The sequence below is a fragment of the Lissotriton helveticus genome, chromosome 3_1 (genome assembly GCF_964261635.1).
Source record: "Lissotriton helveticus chromosome 3_1, aLisHel1.1, whole genome shotgun sequence".
Lineage (NCBI taxonomy): Eukaryota > Metazoa > Chordata > Amphibia > Caudata > Salamandridae > Lissotriton > Lissotriton helveticus.
In genome coordinates, this window is record NC_136061.1 from 774,942,460 (window position 1) to 774,963,254 (window position 20,795).

The 20,795-nt window shown below is 38.8% G+C and overlaps 1 long non-coding RNA gene across 2 annotated transcripts in view; it reads left to right on the forward strand.

Moving 5' to 3' along the window:
• The window catches only part of LOC144824744 (uncharacterized), a 281,446-nt gene that overhangs the window by 211,815 nt on the left and 48,836 nt on the right, over positions 1-20,795 (forward strand). The window contains exon 4 of one of the 2 annotated variants that reach the window (XR_013609092.1): positions 3,190-3,271. The exons of the other annotated variant lie outside the window; for it this stretch is intronic. This is a non-coding gene — a long non-coding RNA (uncharacterized LOC144824744). Of the gene's footprint in view, positions 1-3,189; positions 3,272-20,795 lie in introns of those variants that run through there. 2 annotated transcript variants of the gene reach the window in all.

Sequence of the window (20,795 nt, forward strand, 5' to 3'; positions counted from 1 at the left end):
TTCTAGAAACCCATGTCACCAGCACTCTGAGCACCTATGTGGAAGCTAATCACTGCCTCTCCCCTCGGCAGGCGGGTTTTCGCCCCCTCCATTCTACGGAGAAGGTGGTGACCTCAGTGATGGACTGCCTACGCGAGGGCATTGATACCAACCTTCCGCAGGCCCTCATTCTTTTAGATCTGTCCGCCGCCTTTGACACAGTGGACCACTCCATCCTCCTTACCCGTGTCAGGGCGGCGGGCATAGAGGGCCTGGCCCTCGCCTGGCTTGAGTCCTTCCTGAGCGATAGGGCTCAGGCGGTCCATCTAGCTGGTTACACTGCTGTCCCTCGTGGGGTTGTATGTGGAGTCCCCCAAGGTTCCTCACTTTCTCCCCTTTTGTTTAATTTATACATCTACCCCCTTATTTTTTTGTTACAACAGCTGGAGGTCACGGTGTTTAACTACGCCGACGACCTCCAGCTTATCTTTAACCTTTCCCATTCCTCCTCCTCATCCCTGAACGTCCAATCCATCATGTTGTTCATTCAGGATTGGATGAACTGCAACCACCTCAAACTCAATCCGGACAAAACGGAACTAGTCCAGTTTCTGAGAGACCAATTACAATTGCACAAACCTTCCAGAGTCCTAAGATCAGCCACCCTCAACCAATTAGTTACCCCCCGTACCAAAACTGTTACCTGGGGCGATCGCCGCTTTCTGGTGGCCGCCCCCAAGCTATGGAATACTCTGCCCCTCAACATCAAGCGAAGTCCCACCCTTCTTCAATTCCGTAAGCTTCTGAAAACCTGGTTGTTTACCCAATAGTCATTCTTGCTCAGAGTCATTTACAAATAATCGGCATACAGCGCCAAGACGCCTACGGGTATAAGCAGCGCTTTAGAAATGTTAAAAATAAATAAATAAATAAATAAACTGGAGGTGGTTGCAGTCCCTGGTCCCCCTCTTACTGGCCTCCCTCACTTGGTGTCCCTCCGATTCCGGTTCCTAAGGTCAAAACCCTTGGTATTCTCTTGAACTCCTCACTTTCTGTTCACTCCCAGGTCAACTCAGTTGTTTCTTCCAGCTTTTTTTCCCTGAGAACCATTAGGAAGATCTCTCGCTTCTTCTCTCTGCCCGCTCTAAAGATCATAGTAATGGCTATGGTGCTCTCGCGCCTTGATTATGGCAACATCATCTACAACGGCGCCCCAGCCTATGCCATTCGCCGTCTGCAGCTAGTGCAGAATCAGGCTGCCCGCCTGATTCATGGCCTGCCTAAATTCCATCGCGTCACTCCTTTATTGCAGGCCCTGCACTGGCTGCCGGTGAAAGAGCGAGCCTTGTTTAAGCTTGGCTGTACCACCTTTCAGGCCAGAATGGGCACCGCTCCGGAGTTCATCTGCTCCGCTATCATGCCCTATACGCCAGGCAGAGAGCTTCGCTCCTCTCATCAGGCCCTGTTAACCATCCCTCGTTTCAGAAAGAAAAAGGCAGGCGGAACAAAATTTGCAGTTCTCGCTCCTGCGTTCTGGAACTCTCTCCCTGCGGAACTCCGCGGGACACCCTCCTACACTGAGTTCCGGAAAGGTCTAAAAACCCTGCTCTTTTCTCAAGCTTACAATGCCTAGTCTTCCCTCCGCTCCTGTTGGCCTTCCTACTGTTCAAAAGCGCCAAGAAACCGCGTGGTAAAAGTGCGCTATAGAAATATTTTTAAATTCAAATTCAAATTTAGTCTTGTAGGTGGGACGGTTCTGGGCTCTCCAACTGTATGGATGTTGTAATGGGAGTTGAAATGAGTTTGGTTGGATGGGTGTGGAGTGCAGGGAAGTGTTGGTCAAATGTAAAGAGTTGATGGTCTGCTGATTGAATTAGTATTTTCCCCGTTCTGAAGATTGATATGCAGATCTCAGCCTTGTCAAGTTGGGATGGAGATGTGATGAGTTTAGTACCATGGGGAATTTGGGTAGTTTTAGCAATTTGAAGATGTGTGAGGAAGACATTCTTTAGAAAATGAGGTCTGTTTTTGTGTTGCCATTTTATATGCTCTGGTAAGTATCAGCTATAAGTATATCAGGAAGTTGTTTGAGAAGGTTGTGCATGATTTTTTTCTTTGCATTCTAAGCGGAGGCTCAGACAGAATGTATGGGAGCAAAAAAACTTCAAGAGATTTAAAGATTTTGCTTTAGGCTCATGTTGTGTGTGCTGTGTTTGTGACGTAGTTGTTGACATGGATGTTTCGTCGGTGTGTGTGGTAGGTTTTTGTTGTGCGTGGGAAATGATGTGAAGTGAGTGTTGAATGCATGTGTTGGAATGTGTGCATTGCTTGAAGTGGATTGGAAGAGCGGTGTGTACTAGCAAGCTTGGGGGTGGAATTAAAGCAAAGTGGCTTGATGGGGCGAATACAACATATTGTGGGATGTGCTGCTCTATAAATGTTAGCTTTACTTCTGAATTAATCTACTCATTCCTCTTGGAACCTGCCAGTGGCGGATGCCGCCAGTCTAAATTGGAAGGGCGGCACAGGGTGGGTTTGGGGGGAGGAATACAAATACAATAAAGATACTTACCTGCTGTTCCCGCTCACACTGACGCTACAGGCCACCTCGTTGCTCTTCTTGCGATGGGGCACAAAGCACATGCTCTCTTCCCAATCCAAACACTGCTCTCACACTATACCTAGTATGAGAAAAGCGCCGGGATAGGCCTGAGTGGACTGGTCTGATGCTCGCTCAGGCACAGGGAGCCTGTGCCGTTTCTCTCCCTGGCTGTAGAATACAGCTGTGTTGGAGAAACCTATGTGCTCAAGTTTGCCTTAGACAGCCGGCCAAACTGACATGCACACGTACAGCACCTCCACCACTCCTCCTCTCTGCCTAGCCAGGCCCTAGACTCATAGGCTTTGCAGCACAGAGTACAGTGATAAATATTATGATAACAACATTTAATTATTATTGCTTTACTGAGAAGTGGGGCAACGCTCCTCCACCATTAAGGAGGAGCCACCACTGGGCAACCTGCACCAGTGAATAAAAACATTTATGTTTCAGAATTTGCTAGACGCATGGCAACTTATCATCATATGGTATTCAATAGACTTTCTCTAGATGTTACTTTAAGTACAGGACTGTAAGGTACAAAACACTATCTAAAAGAAAATGGCATTCTCTTAATGCCATCAAATGTTTTCTCTTTCTCATTTCCGCAGTGTGAAAGTGCCTGTGTTCTGCCTTGTCACGCATCCACTCGCTCACATTGGCAGTGAGTTTTGACCCAGTATCACTAACAGGTATTTTTACTTTCCGTTTTCTCTTTCGCTGCCTCAAACAATGTGTACTGAAAATACAACTTATTTGAAAATGCATGTATTTACCTGCCACCGACGATACTCTATAAATGGATGTTGTAATTCTTGAGTCAAGAAAAGCCTACAAGTTGACTTTGGAAATGTGGGACATTACTTTGTTTTGGTAAGTTTTCGCCAAAAAATTCCACATCGATAGTCAGTTGCATTGTTTTTAAGTACACGCTTTATTTTCGGCTGTGGTCTACACTTTTAAATGGCTACATGCTCGTGACAATTTCATAGAGACTGAAAGTATGAGAATAATAGGAGCTAGGCGAGATTACAGCCACTTGGCTGGAAGATATGAAAGATGCATTGATGAATTCTCCAAGTGTAATGGAGAAAGAGCTCTCACTCAGCCAGGGTACAATCAGAACAGTCACACTAAGAGAACAGCAATTTAATTTCCTTTCCACTTCATTAGACAAGGACTCTGCCTTTCTTTGGCCTAGCTTCTAAGGGGCAGCTGCTGTGACAGAGGCAAATGCTTCAAGGACATTGTTGTAGTTGCTACGTCTGTTTTTTCAGGATCTATTAAGGGGTCTTTTTTTTCTAGTATATTGCATTTTATCTCCGATTCATCTTTCATTCTTCGTTTCACTTTTACCTTAAATCATCAATTTTGACTGCATCTCTTTTTTGCTTTTTCTAGCTCTTTTCCTGTGAACTTTCTTTGATTCCCCATTTTAGTTGCGACATCAGACACGTTTAAACTGTACAATTTCTCCTGCAGCGTGTTGATATATTTGCCTGGTAATGGTATTATACAGAAAGAACCAAAAATCTAGTGGCTGCTTTTCCATGTACCACCATTGACTGATAGTCTTGGAATGTAGAAAGATGGGAACAGCACAAATATATTCAATGGTTAATGACATCACTGCTAGGATCACATATGACATCATCAATAACATCAACGGAAGAGCAAACACAATATATGAAGTGGGGGCGTGCACATAAAGAGAGAACAATACATTATTGAAGATGAAACTCCATACCACAAGCGGCATACATATGATGTAATGCTCTCTATAATTAATACTGCTTGAGAGGGAGTGAGGCTTTAGTGTGTGTTTGAATTATTTACTGCTATTACAACATATATTCGGCTAAAATAGAGGGGTACACTATTTGAGAAACGTGTAAGTCACAAAAATTCTCGGAGTGCACAAAGTTTCCCAAAAGCAAAGATCCTTAAAGGTGTTGTACCAAGTGTGTTGAGGCAGATATATCTAGGTCGTTTAGGTATTACAAGTGCATTGATCTATTTTCCTATTATTGAGTGAGATCAGAGGTTGAGATGTAAGGTTGAGAAAGTGTGCAATGCCAAAAAGGAATCTGCTCAAGGGCTATAATTTATTCCAAGTTTATGTGCGATACTAAAACGGATAGTAGTAAAATGTTCAACAGCAAATCATGCGAGTGCACTCTGGTAAATTGTATACTATGGGTCCTATAGGACACATAGAAAGACTAGAGTCCTGAATGCGGCTGGAGTCTAGGCATTTAAGGTATTTACAATGGAGAAATCAATACATGTTATTTCCAAATGTTTGCATTGTACACAATTATCCACTTTAAAAGGCGTGTGTGCAGAAAAGCCAATACAAAGTATTTCACTATTGTAGACTAATTTGCGTTGATGTGAGCAGCCTATTTGTCCCAGGGTATTATAGTAGATAGCGTGGCAGTATAAAAGCTCTCAAGGCATAGTTTAAAAACATAACTGGAAGTATGCTAACCAGTGATTAACTTGTAAAACTGTAAGTGCCAGTGCCCAAGGTCTCCCACTGCAGCTGGCACCACCCACAGTTCTGCCTCTGCTACCAAATAACATAACGTGTATTTGTAAAGCACACGTTTACCCCAGAAGGGTAGCTTGACGCTGAATAATAGATGTTTATTAATACTTAACTCAATGGTACTCATTTTATTGACCTTAGAAGGATGCAAGGCTGAGTGGACCCACCATGATTTGAACCTGTTATCATGAGGTCGAACATAGGCCCTTACAGTGGATGTGTTAGTCTGCTAAGCCACCATACCCAGGGCCAATTTTACTTTATAATCATCACACCTAAACCAGTTTGAAATCTTCCAAAATTGCAGGTCAGCTCAAGATTTAGGGAAGGCTTGGAAGTGCTAGGTTGGTTTATATTTTCTAATATTCTCGATAATAGGCAGAAAGCACCAGCTTATACTGGACTCCCTAAAGTGTTGGTGTCCAAAAATAAGTGTGGGTGCTGAACTCCGTCAAACATTGGCTTAAATTGCACCTACAATAACGTACATCTACCTTGACTTTTAATACTGAATCCAACCTTAGTAACTGGAGTGTTGGCCTTTTTTAGAAATAAAAGATATTTTTGTGTAACCAGTTACTAAAGGGCACATTTACCAAAGGGTTTGTGCCACCCTTGCACCACGCAAGGGGACACACTGTGAAGCAAAACCTAGAATAAGATTTAACAACCCAGGTAAGGCCACCATGTGGGGCCCTGTGGGGCTTGATACATCTCGAGGAACACAAGGCAGCGCAAGTTGCTGCCTTGCATTATTTATTTATTTTTTTACAGAGTTTTATATAGTTTGAACTTGACCGGAAGGTATGGGGTATCAGAGCGCTTTACATAGCACCAGTTGCTTTACATGAGGACACATTCATTTTTTTTTTGTGTTAGGCACAGGGAGATTAAGTGATGTGCCCAGAATCACAGGGTTTTAAGCGTCGTTGTGATCCAGCGGGCTATAGAAAATATATCATAAACTACACTACCCAATTTCATAACCTATAAACAAAATTCTAAACTATACATGGACCCATTTATGAACCTGATATATTTTTGGGCCTACTGAATCAGGTGGTCAAATAAATCTATATACACATTATTTATAAACTATAAACATTTTATACATTTGCAGAAAGAATATTGTCATTAGAATAAAACCCAACCATTTAAACGACCACCATAGGCGACGTGATCTAGCTAAAGGTAACCTATACTTCTAAATAACCAAGACCAGCTTGTTTGTCAAAAGTAAGATTTTATTTTCTAAATTATGGTATATAAGTTGTAAGTTTTATAAATGAATTTTATTAGCAATAAAGCAAGCATGATGGTAAGAAATATGGAAAAATACAATTTAAGCAATTGAATCAATTTAAAGAAATTATATAAAGTTTAGCATTTCTAAAACCTATTTCCCTAACTGAACTAAATAAACAGAAATTAAAGTAAAGTTCTTTGAGGATTCTTACGTGCTCCACGCAAAGTCCAGCAGCACATCACCCTCATCGGAAAGTCAGAAAGCAGCAGCCAGCCCAACCCTAAGGGCATGACTTTTTATACCTTTCTACGCTAACTAAACTAGCAAAGGAAAATTTTCAGAAATACTCGACGTCCCATTGGCTGAGAGTGACAAGTGACATGTCACCCGATTCTTAAAAAGTTCCACAAAATCATGTCTTACAAAGACCATTGTCTCTTCCACGTGAAGCCAGAGGCTTCCTGCGATTGCAACTTTGTATTAAGTCATCCTCGCAGCTTCCATAGTCTTTCAGTGCAACTTCCGCGGATGCCAAGTTAAGGACTGACAAAAAGTTCACTTTCGACCTTGGCCATGTCCGACAGAATGATGTCAGCTCATCAGTTTTCGCTTTGTGAATGCAGCTTCAATAAACGTTTTAATTCAGAATGGGCGTCTCGTGACTTTCTGCAGAAATATGAATTAGCTCTTTTTGTGCGGCTCAAATAGTTAGGCCTCAAAAGCAGGCAACTTATGATTTCTAGTATAAAACAAACACAAGAAAAGTATTAATGTAAGAAATAAAGTATATTCTGTATCCACCCCATGGTTTACTAAATAATTAACCCACCCGATTAATCAAAATGTTACCTAGCCATTGCAAACAAATAAAGCAGCGTTTATATTTACCAGTCTCCGTTTTTCTATGAGACCCATATGCACCTAGAATAGTAGAAATGACATCACACAGACAAGGAAAAGCAAAACAAGCACATGCTTATTTTAAATATGCAGCAGTTAGTAATGACAAAAACGAAAACAATAAATTATTTTATTATTTTGCACGAACAAAAAGATGCAACATTTATGCACGTTTATGAGCACACATGTTAGTCCCCCCACGTGTAAAGTTTAATCTAGGTTGTATTAGCACGACATATCACAAATCATTAATAATTTTATTCATGTTATGGAAATGTGACTTTGCGAGTTTAAACAAAATTTTGTTTTCTATCTCGCTCCATCAACTCCCTCATCTGGTGATTAACAAATCACCACACCAGCACTCAAAATTTTGGTAAATTTAATTTATATGAAATCGATTCAAATTCATTGTATTAGTAAACCTAAAAGTCTGTTTCAGCATAATCTTTACAATTAACATGACGCTCTCTATGTAACTCCTGCAACTCAATCTCCCTTTCCTCTTCTTTTCTGAGTTTATAAATTCTCTTCTTTTCTCTTAAATGCTTCTTTCTTTTATGCAACAGACAACCTACTTTAGTCAAAATAAAAATGAATATAATTATAATCAAAGGTGCCAGAATCTTGCCAAGAATTGAACTTCCGATATTATGAAACCAGTTTTTAATTGCTTGAAACCTATTTGAAAGTTTCCCAGTAAAATCTTCTTCTTCTAAAGGAATTATTTCAGAATGCATTTGTGTAATATTCTTAATATACATTTCAATATTTTTACTTTCATCCGGTATATATGTACAGCAATGTTGGACATGTAAAATGCCACAGACTCCTCCCTCTTTTGCTAAGAGTATGTCTAAAGCAAGACGGTCTTGAATTACCATGGATCTAATTGCAATAACTTCAACATTCACTAATTGAAATCCATCAGCAGTGTCAGTTGATAATCTATCAACTATAGTGGACAATTTTCTGATTCTCCCTGCATTTAGGGTTATACCAACAAAAGGTATTACAGCTTGAAAAATATCTCCCAGAACTTCAGTAAAAGTTTCTCTTTTAGCTCTATTTACATAATTATGGATTTTAAATAATCCTTCTGAATCTCTGTCAACATGAAACACTTTAGGAAAAACAATTCCCACATAACAAGTTCCATACCAATGGTCTGGAAGGTTGTAGTAGGCTTTGTCACCACAAACAAAATAAATTCCAGGAAAGATAGGATCTTTTCCACCTTTAAATCCCCAACCTCCCATAATCTGATAAGTATCTTCACAGTTGCTTGCACCTACAAAATAATTATCAAAAAGTGTGTTATCTCTTCTAATGCAAAGCTTTCCACTAACAGGTTTGTCTATGTGAATTGCAATATTTTCAAGCATTTTGCCATTTAGTTTCTCATCCTCTTTTTGCCAGAATGATGACTTAGTCTGCTTGACTAATTCATTTCTCTTATAAATTGCTCTTCTCTCCTCAACCATATTCAGAAATTTCTTACCTTCAGCACTTAATTTACATGTTAGATTATTCTTGTAAGCATACTCATAAGTGAGTTCGTTAGTAACAAGGAAATATTCTCTTAATTGTTTAGCTTTCTTATGCTTATTTAAAGCATTATCAATCTTGACATTAGCAAAAATCTCATCATAATTTGAATAGTAATATTCTAAACGACCAGTTTGATAAAATAAACTAGTTAATACACTACATGTAACAGCATAAGTGAGAGGAAGCATATTATATGTTACTCCCTCAGAAACAGAAGCGGGCAACTTAACGCATACATAACAATCCTTTGCATCCATTACCTTTACATATTCACTCAAAAGCTTTGTGAAAGTATTGCTTGAAAAATCACCTATTGATTTATCTTGATGAATGTTAGGCTGATGATCAATTACTTTTGCAGATGCACTATGTTTAGTTTGGCTAACCAGAGCTTTGCTTGTTATGTTAACTTTGTGTAATTCTCTATTCATTTCTAAAGGTATAATCACAGCTAGTACCAACCAGAGCAGAACTAAAATGAGCAGACACACCAGAGTCATCTTACAGCATCTTTTAAAAACAGAGCATTTTGAAGTGCTCTCCTTAATGTAAGGCATTTTCAGGTTAGTTTTAGCCTCAAAAATAAAATTAAAAATAAAAATAAATTTTAAAATTTATATACACCCCCCTTTTAAAATATTTTTCTTTTTATAACCCTAAACAAGATTTCTTCGACCTTATGTCATACATAAGTTTTTCTTCTACTAGACAGTTTTTCTTCGACCTTGTGTCAACTAACAGGATTTCTTCAGCCTTATGCCAATTTAATAAATTTGTATTTCAATCATTGTCACTAATTTCTTGGATTTCGTTTTCTTCTTCACTACTATCATATATGTCTATAACAGGTGGAATTACTAAGTAAGTCCACTCAGGAGACTTGTATTTCTGGTTTGGTCTAATTATTCTCTTCCCTTTTCTCGATATCACCTCTATTTTCCTCCCAACTCCAACTTCTTTTCCAGGACTCTTTTGACTACTTATTTCTTCAACTTGTTCTATTGGCTTTTTGATTAATCTCACTCTCAATCTTCCACCAGGCCAGTAGTCTGCTTTTCTCACGTACTTCTTCTTTGGTTCAGAATTATTCGATTCAGATTTCCAAGTCCTTTTCTTTCTGCTTTCACTTCCACCTTCCACGTCACTTTCCTCAGTTTCGTAGTCTGAAATTTCAATTGACTCAGGAACTTCTCTATACGGCAATTTCACTCCTTCAGGAACTTCACTTTGTCTTCCATCACTGGTACTCGGTAATTCGTTCTCCTCCTCTTCCTCAATTACCTCTAGCTTCCCAGATTTCGGATTTTTGTTCCTTACTTCAGAGCTTGTTCTCTGCCTTTCGATACTCTCCTGGTCTGAAACTTCCTTTGGTTCAGCTTCTTTGTCTTCAATATAGACAACCGAATCCTCAGTTATCTTTCCCTTTAGCAGATTCTCTTCACCTTCAGAATCTATTTCAATTATTTCTAAGTCTTTTCTTGTCAGATTTCCATTCACTGGCACAATTTCCAGATGTCGACTTTCTTGTCGATCTTCAGAATCTGGAATCACTTCACCTTCTGTTCTGTCTTCTGCTTCAGAATCAGAATCTTCTGTGGTATCACTTTCAACATCAGAATTCTCAGGAGTTGGTATTGGAATAGTATGACTTGGATGAATCCAGCGCTTCAATCCTCTGCACTTTACAGCATTAGTAGTGATCAAGATTACCTGCCTAGGTTTCTGCCATCTAGGAGATAGACAATTCCTCCTCCGATGTACTTTCGTTCTGACCCAGTCTCCAGGTCTCAGATCATGTGTCAAAACTTTGTCATTTGATTGTGCTTCAGTTCCCACCTGATTAGATACAGAAGTTACCATATCAGATAACCTTTTACAGTAATCTAAAATTGCACTGTCATTTATGCTCAACAGTTTACCTACAGGTACAAAAGCTTGCCTCATAACTCTTCCCATCAAAATTTCATGAGGACTCAAACCTGTCTTTTTATCTGGTGTACTTCTTATTGACATCAAAACAAGTGGAAGAGCATCAGTCCACTTAACTCCTGTCTCTAGACACATTTTTCCAATTCTGTTTTTGATAGTTCCATTTATTTGTTCAACTACACCTGATGCCTCTGGTCTGTATGCACAGTGTATTTTCTGCTCAATACTCATAGCTTCGCAAATTAATTTCAACAGTTTGTTATCAAAATGACTTCCTCCATCACTCTCAATAGTGACTGGAAAACCGTACCTTGGGATGATTTCTCTGAGCATTAGTTTTGCTACTGTAATTGAATCACAATGTCTTGTAGGAAAAGCCTCTACCCACCTTGAGAACAAGCATACAATTACAAGTACATATTTCAAACAGTTGTGTAAGGGCATTTCAATGAAATCTATTTGTAACCTGGTGAAGGGACCACCCTCTCGACCAATTATTCCTGTCCCCACCACTGATTTTCTGTTTGGATTCATTTGTTGGCATGACAAACACCTTTGACAAAAAGATTCTGCAATGGTTCTAAACTTGGTATTGAACCATGTCTCTTTAAACAGTCTGACCATAGAATCTCTTCCTAAATGTGCAGGACCATGATATAATCTGGCCATGTCAGAAATCATGCAATTTGGTAAAACTACTCTCCCATCTTTGTAAACCCACACTCCATCTTCATCACGTTGTCTACAATCTGATCTTAACCACTGGTCTTTTTCTTCATCATCTGCTTCGTTTTGTAAATCTCTAATCTCATTCCATGTTTCTACAACAGTTGTTAGCATTAATGAATTTGAATCAGTTTCTGTACTTCTATTCCGATTGTAAGAATAATTTTTCCTTGCGCAGTACTTTGCTGTTTCGTCTGCGAAGGCATTTCCTTTGGAAATATAATCAGTTCCTCTAGTGTGCGCTGCACACTTGACTATGGCAATTTCTTTTGGCAATTGTATTGCTTCAATTAATCTTCTAATGAAAACTGCATTTTTAATTGGTGATCCTGTTGATGTCATGTATCCTCTCTGTGACCAGAGTTGTCCATAATCATGCACAACTCCGTACCCATACTGACTATCAGTAATGATGGTAACTCTTATATCCTTTGATATTTCACATGCACGAATTAAAGCAATCAATTCAGCTACTTGAGCTGAACGAACTCCTTCAAGACATGATGCTTCTTTAATGTTTTCGACTGTACAAACTGAGTATGAAGCTTTCAAGACACCACCTTCGGATCTTAAGCATGAGCCATCTACAAAGTAGACAAAATCCGATTCAGGCAAAGGTCTGTCTTTGATGTCTTTTCTTGGTTTTGTGCAGAATTCCATGACATCTAAACATTCATGTTCTGTCTCAATGTCATTAACGATTTCTGAATCAGGCAGTAATGTAGAAGGATTTAGATTCAAACATCTTGAAATCGAAACATTATCTGCTCCTAGTATGATTTTTTCATACTTTGTCAATCTGCTACTTGTTAAATGTTGAGTCTTACCTCTTGTCAGTAATATTTCAACTGAATGAGGCACAAAAACTTTTACAGGAAATCCCATAATGATTCCTTCACTTTGTTCAAGACTGATACTTGTAGCTGCAACTGCTTTTAAACAACCTGGTAATGCTTTTGCAATTGGATCAAGAACTGCAGAGAAGTATGCAATAGGTTTCTTTAGGTTTCCATGTCTCTGAATTAACACAGATAATGCACATCCTTCTCTCTCACTGCAATACAGTTCAAAATCTTTCTCATAATTTGGCATACCCAAAGCAGGAGCTTGGCATAAGCTCTTTTTCAAGTTTTCAAAAGATTCCAACTCAACATCATTGAGAATAATTGGATCTTTTACATCTGATTTGGTCAGTCTTTGTAGTGGTTTCGCAATTACTGAAAATCCACTTATCCATTGTCGACAGTAACCTACCATTCCCAGGAACATTCTGACCTGTCTTTGTGTTCTTGGCGGTAACATTGCTTGAATCATTTTTATTCTCTCTATTGTTACTTGTCTTTTTCCCTTTGCAATTCTGTGACCAAGATATTTTACTTCTTGTTTGCAAAACTGTAGTTTTGTTGGGGACACTTTATGTCCTTCTTCTGCAAGGCGATTTAACAGAATTATTGTGTCTGTTACACAATTTTCTCTTGTCTTTGCAGCAATTAACAAATCATCAATATACTGCACCAACGTAGACCTACCTGGTAAGTCTAAATCTTCTAATGATCTTTTTAACAGTTCGTTAAAGATTGAAGGACTTTCTGTATAGCCCTGAGGGATTCTTGTCCATCCAAGGGTCTTACCTTGGAATCTGAAAGCAAAGATTTCATAACTGTCTGGGTGTAGAGGAACAGTAAAGAATGCATTGCAAAGGTCAATGACTGTGTACCATTCAGCATCATATGGAATCTGAAATAGAATTACTGCTGGATTTGGAACCACAGGACAACATGGAATAACAATTTGATTAACCTTTCTCAGATCTTGTACGATCCTAAATGTTCCGTTAGCCTTTTTAACTCCCATAATTGGTGAATTACAAGAGCTACTCTTCATTTCTTTCAATACACCTTGCTTGATTAATTTTTCAATTACAGGTGTAATACCTTCAATTGTCTCTGTTTTCATTTTATATTGTGGAGTGTTTGGAAATTCTATTCCCTGTTTCAATGCAATTTTAACAGGATCTACGTTTTTCATCAGACCCATCTCATTCCCAGTAAAATCCCATATTTCAGATTTCACTGTCTCTTTTAGCTCTTCAGGTAAATCCTTTTCTTCAAATGCAGGAAACAATTTTGTTTCTTCTGCTTCCATCATCATCATTGTCATTCTGTACAAACCATCTTCCTCCATTGTTTGTAATTCAACTCCTTCAGGAGAACAATATATTCTGCAATTCATTTTACATAGGATGTCTCTGCCTAATAGATTTACTGGACTACTATTACAAACCACAAATCTGTGTTTGTCTCTGTAATTTCCAATTTCAACTGGTACTGGATCAGTTAAGTCTGTTTTAATTTGCTGATTACTTACTCCGACAACTTGGATGGTATCCCCAGAGAGAGGTAGGTTTTCAATTTCCACTGATCTAACAGTAGAACGGGTAGCACCAGTGTCCACTAGAAAGGTGATGTCTACATCATTAACTTTCCCGTTTACATAAGGACCAGACTGGTCAACCTCAAGAGTGGCTCCAACAACACACTCTTCCTCCTCTCTCGGGCACCGTCAGCAATAATCATCAGAATCACTGTCTTGGCTTTCTGTTAATAAAAATTGTTGTGAAGCATTTTGCATTTGAACCCTTTGCTGCTTTTGCTGTTTTTGTGGTTTTATTACCTGTTCACATCCCTGAAATCCCACGTTTGGATTATATTTTTGAACTCCCCCACAATTCGGAAAAGGTGGTTGTGGCAACTGGTCCTGACGATTATTCACCTGTTGTTGTTGCTGTTGTTGTAATTGTCGCTGAATATTAAATTCATTTAACCCCTGTTGCATCTGTAGCTGTTGCTGCACGTTAACACCATTCTGCATCTGTGGATTCAATAAGGGATTCTTTAAGTTTCTAGGAGGATGAGGACACTCGTCCCTCCAATGTCCAATTTCGCCACAATTAAAACAAGGTAATCTTTGTTTCAGCTCTTCTATCTTTGGGCTAAATTTCTTTTGGAAATTATTACCTTTAAACTTTCCTTGTATCTGGTTCGTATTTCCAGTTTGAACAAAATTAGTGTTCTTGTTTCCCATGCTGGCAATCTGTTGCTCAGCCACTTTTACCTGAGCCCACATGGCTTTCTCCTTCAGCTTCTTCTGTTTTACTTCTAATTCATCGCTACAATATTTTGCTTTTCTCAGAATATCATCTATAGATAGTGCTTGCCATCCGACAATACTAGTTCTGATCATTTCTCCAATTTCAGGTTTTAGTCCATAAACAAATCTATAGATAAAATGACTCATGTCTTTCTCATCTAATTTTTCATAACCACTGTATTGTTTAAAAATTAACAGTAGCCTTTCATAAAAAGAATGAACTGATTCTTTTGTTTCCTGCTCTGTTCTTTCTATTTTAACCCAATCAACTTCTTTGGGTGGAATTTTGTTTTTCATCCAAACAATTACTTTCTCATAAAAATCCATTACAAGTGGATTTGGGGCACCTGTTTCTTTAATTCGTTCAGGTTCTGTTTTTGGCCAACTAATAGATATTTTACATTCTGTCCAAAGATCAGATGGAACAACAATGTCAAAAAATCCATCCAAATCAATCCACAGAACTTTTGACACTTTGATAAATCTATCGACTTGCCTGTACCACTCAACAGGTTTCTCTCTTAATTTAGGAAAGTCATTTGTGAATAACAGAATGTCCTGTCTCGACCATGGGACATGAACATATCCTCCACCTGCAACTTCTCTCATTGGAAATTGTTTTGACATTCTTTCTAATCTTTCATCTTCCTTCCTTTTAGTCCATTTCACTCTCCATTTGTTCAGTTCTCCTAGCTTTTTGATATAGACAATCAAATCTTTAATGTGAACTATTCTTCCCATTGAGTTCAAACTCTCAATGTCACTTTCTGAAAAATCTAATCTGTAATGTTTTGCAAAATTCTTTTGTTTACTCACATCGATTTCAAGTTCTGCTGCTAGATCCTCTAGTTGATCATATTTATTTTTCGTTTTCCACTGAATGCTTTTGCAAATGAATAATAGTTCATCATCCCGATAGTAATTTAAACTATCTGGGCCAATTGTTCCAATTATTAATTCTTCAATATTTGCTTTTAATTTGGCCACATCAAGCTTTGGTGTGGTTACCCTAACTTCAGGACTTCCTACATCTGACATAGCACCCATTGGTGTTTTTGGAGATAAATCCTCATTGAAAGTTAAATCAGGCATTCTCGATCTAGAAGTGTTTAATTCTGTCAAATCTGAATAAAATTTTTCAGCAGGCTTTTGAATTTCTGTATTTAAAGGAATAGTTAATCCATTTTTGTTTGTATTTCTTTGATCAAATACAGGCTGAACAGGACCTATTGTTACTGGAACTGTGACAGCTTCCATGCCTTTTGTCATTCTTTTAATTAATTCTTCTTTAGACCTTAAGTATTCATTATAATCATCATCCTCAACATTTCTTGTCTCTCTTGTATATTCTTTTGGAGGTTCCCTTGCTCTTGGAGTCATTGAAAAATGTCTACCCTCATTTCGAGCATTCTCAAATTCTGGTCTTCTAGGAGTTTCAGTGATTTCACAATTATTTGGATAAAGTTTAGGAGCTTCGCTAATTGGAGGTGCACTCGGTGAAGTTTCAGTAGAAACCACCGGAGTAGACCATGATCTAGGAGGTCTCAAAGGCTGATTAGGCTGTTTGTTTCTAGCAGTTGTATATATTTCTTCCATAATTGCATCCTCAGATTCACTCTCCATAGATTTTCCTGTAGGAGAACCCATTACCATTTCATGAATTAAATACAATCCTTCACTCATGTTTCCCTGTCTCCACATTCGTAATCTATCTTCATGAGTTTCTCTTTTCCATGATGGATTTTTAGAAGGTCTTTTAATTCCACTAGCTTCTCTTTGTAACTGATACATCTCATCTTCCCACTCAACTAAAGCTTCAAATTGAGTTGGTCTCGGTTTTGGAACAAGAGCATTCATTTTTTCTCGTAAGTTTCTTAAAACTCTTACATTAAATGAACCATCATCAGGCCAAGCCAAAACACCATCGTTTTTAGTATAACGTTTCCAACTGTCGAACCATAAGACAGTATGATATCCGTATTCACCTTCCATGTACGCTGCAGGTGTTTTATACTTATGAAGTAGTTTACCACCTCGCGTTTCGATTTTCTTGTCAGGTGAAAATAAATTCTTAAATTTCTGAAATAATGTCGTCTTTTTCTCAACATGTTTAAAATGATAACTCATTTTCAAAAGTAAATTTTAATTCACAAAATTGTTCGTAAAATATTTCCGGGATTGTTCCGCAAAAACAACCAATCCGTGCGCGAAACACACCAACAAGCCAATGGCAGTTGAGCTGCGTCACTTTTCAGCTCGACCAATAATTTTGGAGATTTTCCTAAGGACCAATCAGCTCACAGGCCGTCAGAGACTCAGGAGCCAATCAGAATACAGCTTGTGACGTAGGTCACCCAATTCCAGCGCGGCTCTGTGACGTACACAGCAGCTGCGGTTTCTCTCTTCTCACTCCTGGCGCTTACCCCTCCTTCACAAAATCTTTTCACAGCGCCATTTTAACAACACTTTTCAGTGTAAATTAATTCTTAACAATGACTTATAAAGACAACATCTGTTCGTTTCACTAATTAGGATAGTTTACATACATTCAAGTATCCACACTTCGGAATAGACGGCGCTATTCACACTAAGGATAATATTCAATTGTCAGTAGAGTAACCTTACCCCACCCTTCTAACACGTATAATTATGAACTCGCTTTGCTCTGAACCCACCGCGAAGTGAAAGTTCTAAGAGTTCCACTTGAACATAAAATACAATTCAAACTCGCACTTTTACACGGAAAATTCCCCTAATTTCAAACACACACGAAATCCGTACAGGACTCTCACCTGTTTATAGAAATCATGCACCGTTAGCAAAATAACGACGTTATCCGTACAGGGCTCTCACCTGTTTATAGATATGAAACATGTACCCGTACAGGACTCTAACCTGTTTATAGATAATCATGCACCGACGTTAAATTTTACCCTTCACTCAAGCTTGGATATAACTAATACTCTCATCACAGTGAGTTTTATGGAAGGCGCTTTGTCCCTATTCTCATGCTGCTTTGATTTCTTAGAAATTCCTCACTATACAAGATTCAGACCTAGCCCTAAAACTGTGCTGCTCGGCGACAACACTATGGTACACGGCGATACCTCTTGTGATACTCGGCGATATCACTACAAACGAACAGATGGCTTGCGTGACTAATTTCTCGCCACACAATCTATACCGGTATAGCTTACAGATAGGCACGAAAAACGAACTTAACAAGTGTTAAAACATTGATCCTATTTTCATACCATGACGCAATCCTTAGCAACCAACATGTTACCTTGGTTACCCCTTAGCAACCATCAATTTCTGCTACCAGATAATTGATCCAGCGGGCTATAGAAAATATATCATAAACTACACTACCCAATTTCATAACCTATAAACAAAATTCTAAACTATACATGGACCCATTTATGAACCTGATATATTTTTGGGCCTACTGAATCAGGTGGTCAAATAAATCTATATACACATTATTTATAAACTATAAACATTTTATACATTTGCAGAAAGAATATTGTCATTAGAATAAAACCCAACCATTTAAACGACCACCATAGGCGACGTGATCTAGCTAAAGGTAACCTATACTTCTAAATAACCAAGACCAGCTTGTTTGTCAAAAGTAAGATTTTATTTTCTAAATTATGGTATATAAGTTGTAAGTTTTATAAATGAATTTTATTAGCAATAAAGCAAGCATGATGGTAAGAAATATGGAAAAATACAATTTAAGCAATTGAATCAATTTAAAGAAATTATATAAAGTTTAGCATTTCTAAAACCTATTTCCCTAACTGAACTAAATAAACAGAAATTAAAGTAAAGTTCTTTGAGGATTCTTACGTGCTCCACGCAAAGTCCAGCAGCACATCACCCTCATCGGAAAGTCAGAAAGCAGCAGCCAGCCCAACCCTAAGGGCATGACTTTTTATACCTTTCTACGCTAACTAAACTAGCAAAGGAAAATTTTCAGAAATACTCGACGTCCCATTGGCTGAGAGTGACAAGTGACATGTCACCCGATTCTTAAAAAGTTCCACAAAATCATGTCTTACAAAGACCATTGTCTCTTCCACGTGAAGCCAGAGGCTTCCTGCGATTGCAACTTTGTATTAAGTCATCCTCGCAGCTTCCATAGTCTTTCAGTGCAACTTCCGCGGATGCCAAGTTAAGGACTGACAAAAAGTTCACTTTCGACCTTGGCCATGTCCGACAGAATGATGTCAGCTCATCAGTTTTCGCTTTGTGAATGCAGCTTCAATAAACGTTTTAATTCAGAATGGGCGTCTCGTGACTTTCTGCAGAAATATGAATTAGCTCTTTTTGTGCGGCTCAAATAGTTAGGCCTCAAAAGCAGGCAACTTATGATTTCTAGTATAAAACAAACACAAGAAAAGTATTAATGTAAGAAATAAAGTATATTCTGTATCCACCCCATGGTTTACTAAATAATTAACCCACCCGATTAATCAAAATGTTACCTAGCCATTGCAAACAAATAAAGCAGCGTTTATATTTACCAGTCTCCGTTTTTCTATGAGACCCATATGCACCTAGAATAGTAGAAATGACATCACACAGACAAGGAAAAGCAAAACAAGCACATGCTTATTTTAAATATGCAGCAGTTAGTAATGACAAAAACGAAAACAATAAATTATTTTATTATTTTGCACGAACAAAAAGATGCAACATTTATGCACGTTTATGAGCACACATGTTAGTCCCCCCACGTGTAAAGTTTAATCTAGGTTGTATTAGCACGACATATCACAAATCATTAATAATTTTATTCATGTTATGGAAATGTGACTTTGCGAGTTTAAACAAAATTTTGTTTTCTATCTCGCTCCATCAGTTGCCAAGACTCGAACCCAGTTCCCCAGATTCAAGGTCGACCGCCCTAGTCGCTAGGCCAACTCCTCTCCTCCATGGGTTGAGTGGGGGTTTTCCCACACATCCACTTATGGATTTTGGCACATTCCAGGATTTACCATCAACTGGGAATGCATCAAAATGCTACACCTTCCCAGGGTAGCTGTGAAGTAGAGAAATATGTATATTTCTCCTCGTTTCTCCATTTTCTACATATGCTGCATAAACGCCCCAGAGGATTGTTTTTGTGCAGGAAGGTGTTCCTTCCTGCATAAAAACCAGGGCCGGACTGGCTACCGGGCAGTTTGAAATGCTGCCGAGCTGCTGCCTGATTTTATTGCAGCGGGGGCTGATTTCGTCCATGGAGACCTGAGTGTGCTTCGAAATACTGAAAGCAAAACGAATTTCGTTTAGCTCACGCAGGTCCCCATTAACGAAATCAGCCCCCAGCCCAGCAGCATTCCTAACTGCCCGGTAGCCAGTCCGGCCCTGATAAAAACAATCCTGCCTGCAAAGCAGGCACCCTTGAACCATAGTGCAAGGGCTCTCGCACTAGTGCCAGGCTGCAGTCAGTGCTCCAGCTCAAGGAGAGGCCACGAATGCACCATATAATGTTGAAATCTGTTGCATTCCTTCACTCTATCTGTCACACAGCGCTGCACAGCAAAGCGTCTTGGTGCGTTGCATGGCATTTTGATAAATCTCCCCCTACATTCTTGCAGCCAAAGGACACATGTTGCTAGTTAATGACAAAAAAGTAGTTCAAATCAAGAAATTGACATTATGTGTTATAAAACGGTAGCATGCGTATTTTCCTGAGACCACATAAATATCACAGTCCCTTGAGTCTTTTCTTCACAGCACTCTATCTGCACTAGCACTGCTACACTGCTGTGAAAAGGAAAGAGCAGAACAGTGCTACATCTACTAAGATGTGGTGCTATTCTCCTCTCTCTCTGCCCTGTCATACTTTTGGCATCCATGCACTAATGCAGGAAACCTTGTACCAGAGTGCAAAGGTGTCTCCGTTCTGTAAAACATATGTTTTGTCCTGGAAGGGGGTCCTTCCACTATGGAAAATATTCTTCAAGACTTTTCCAACATTGTATGGGTGCTGTACGATGCATCACACATGCAAAGTAAGAAAAACAGTGAGAAAAGATATCTCAAGTAACTGTAGATCATGCCCTAAAGCAACCATAATTCACACCGTTGTCATCCACAGCTAATTACCTTCTATATTACATCACTCATGACAAGTCCACAAAATAATTGAT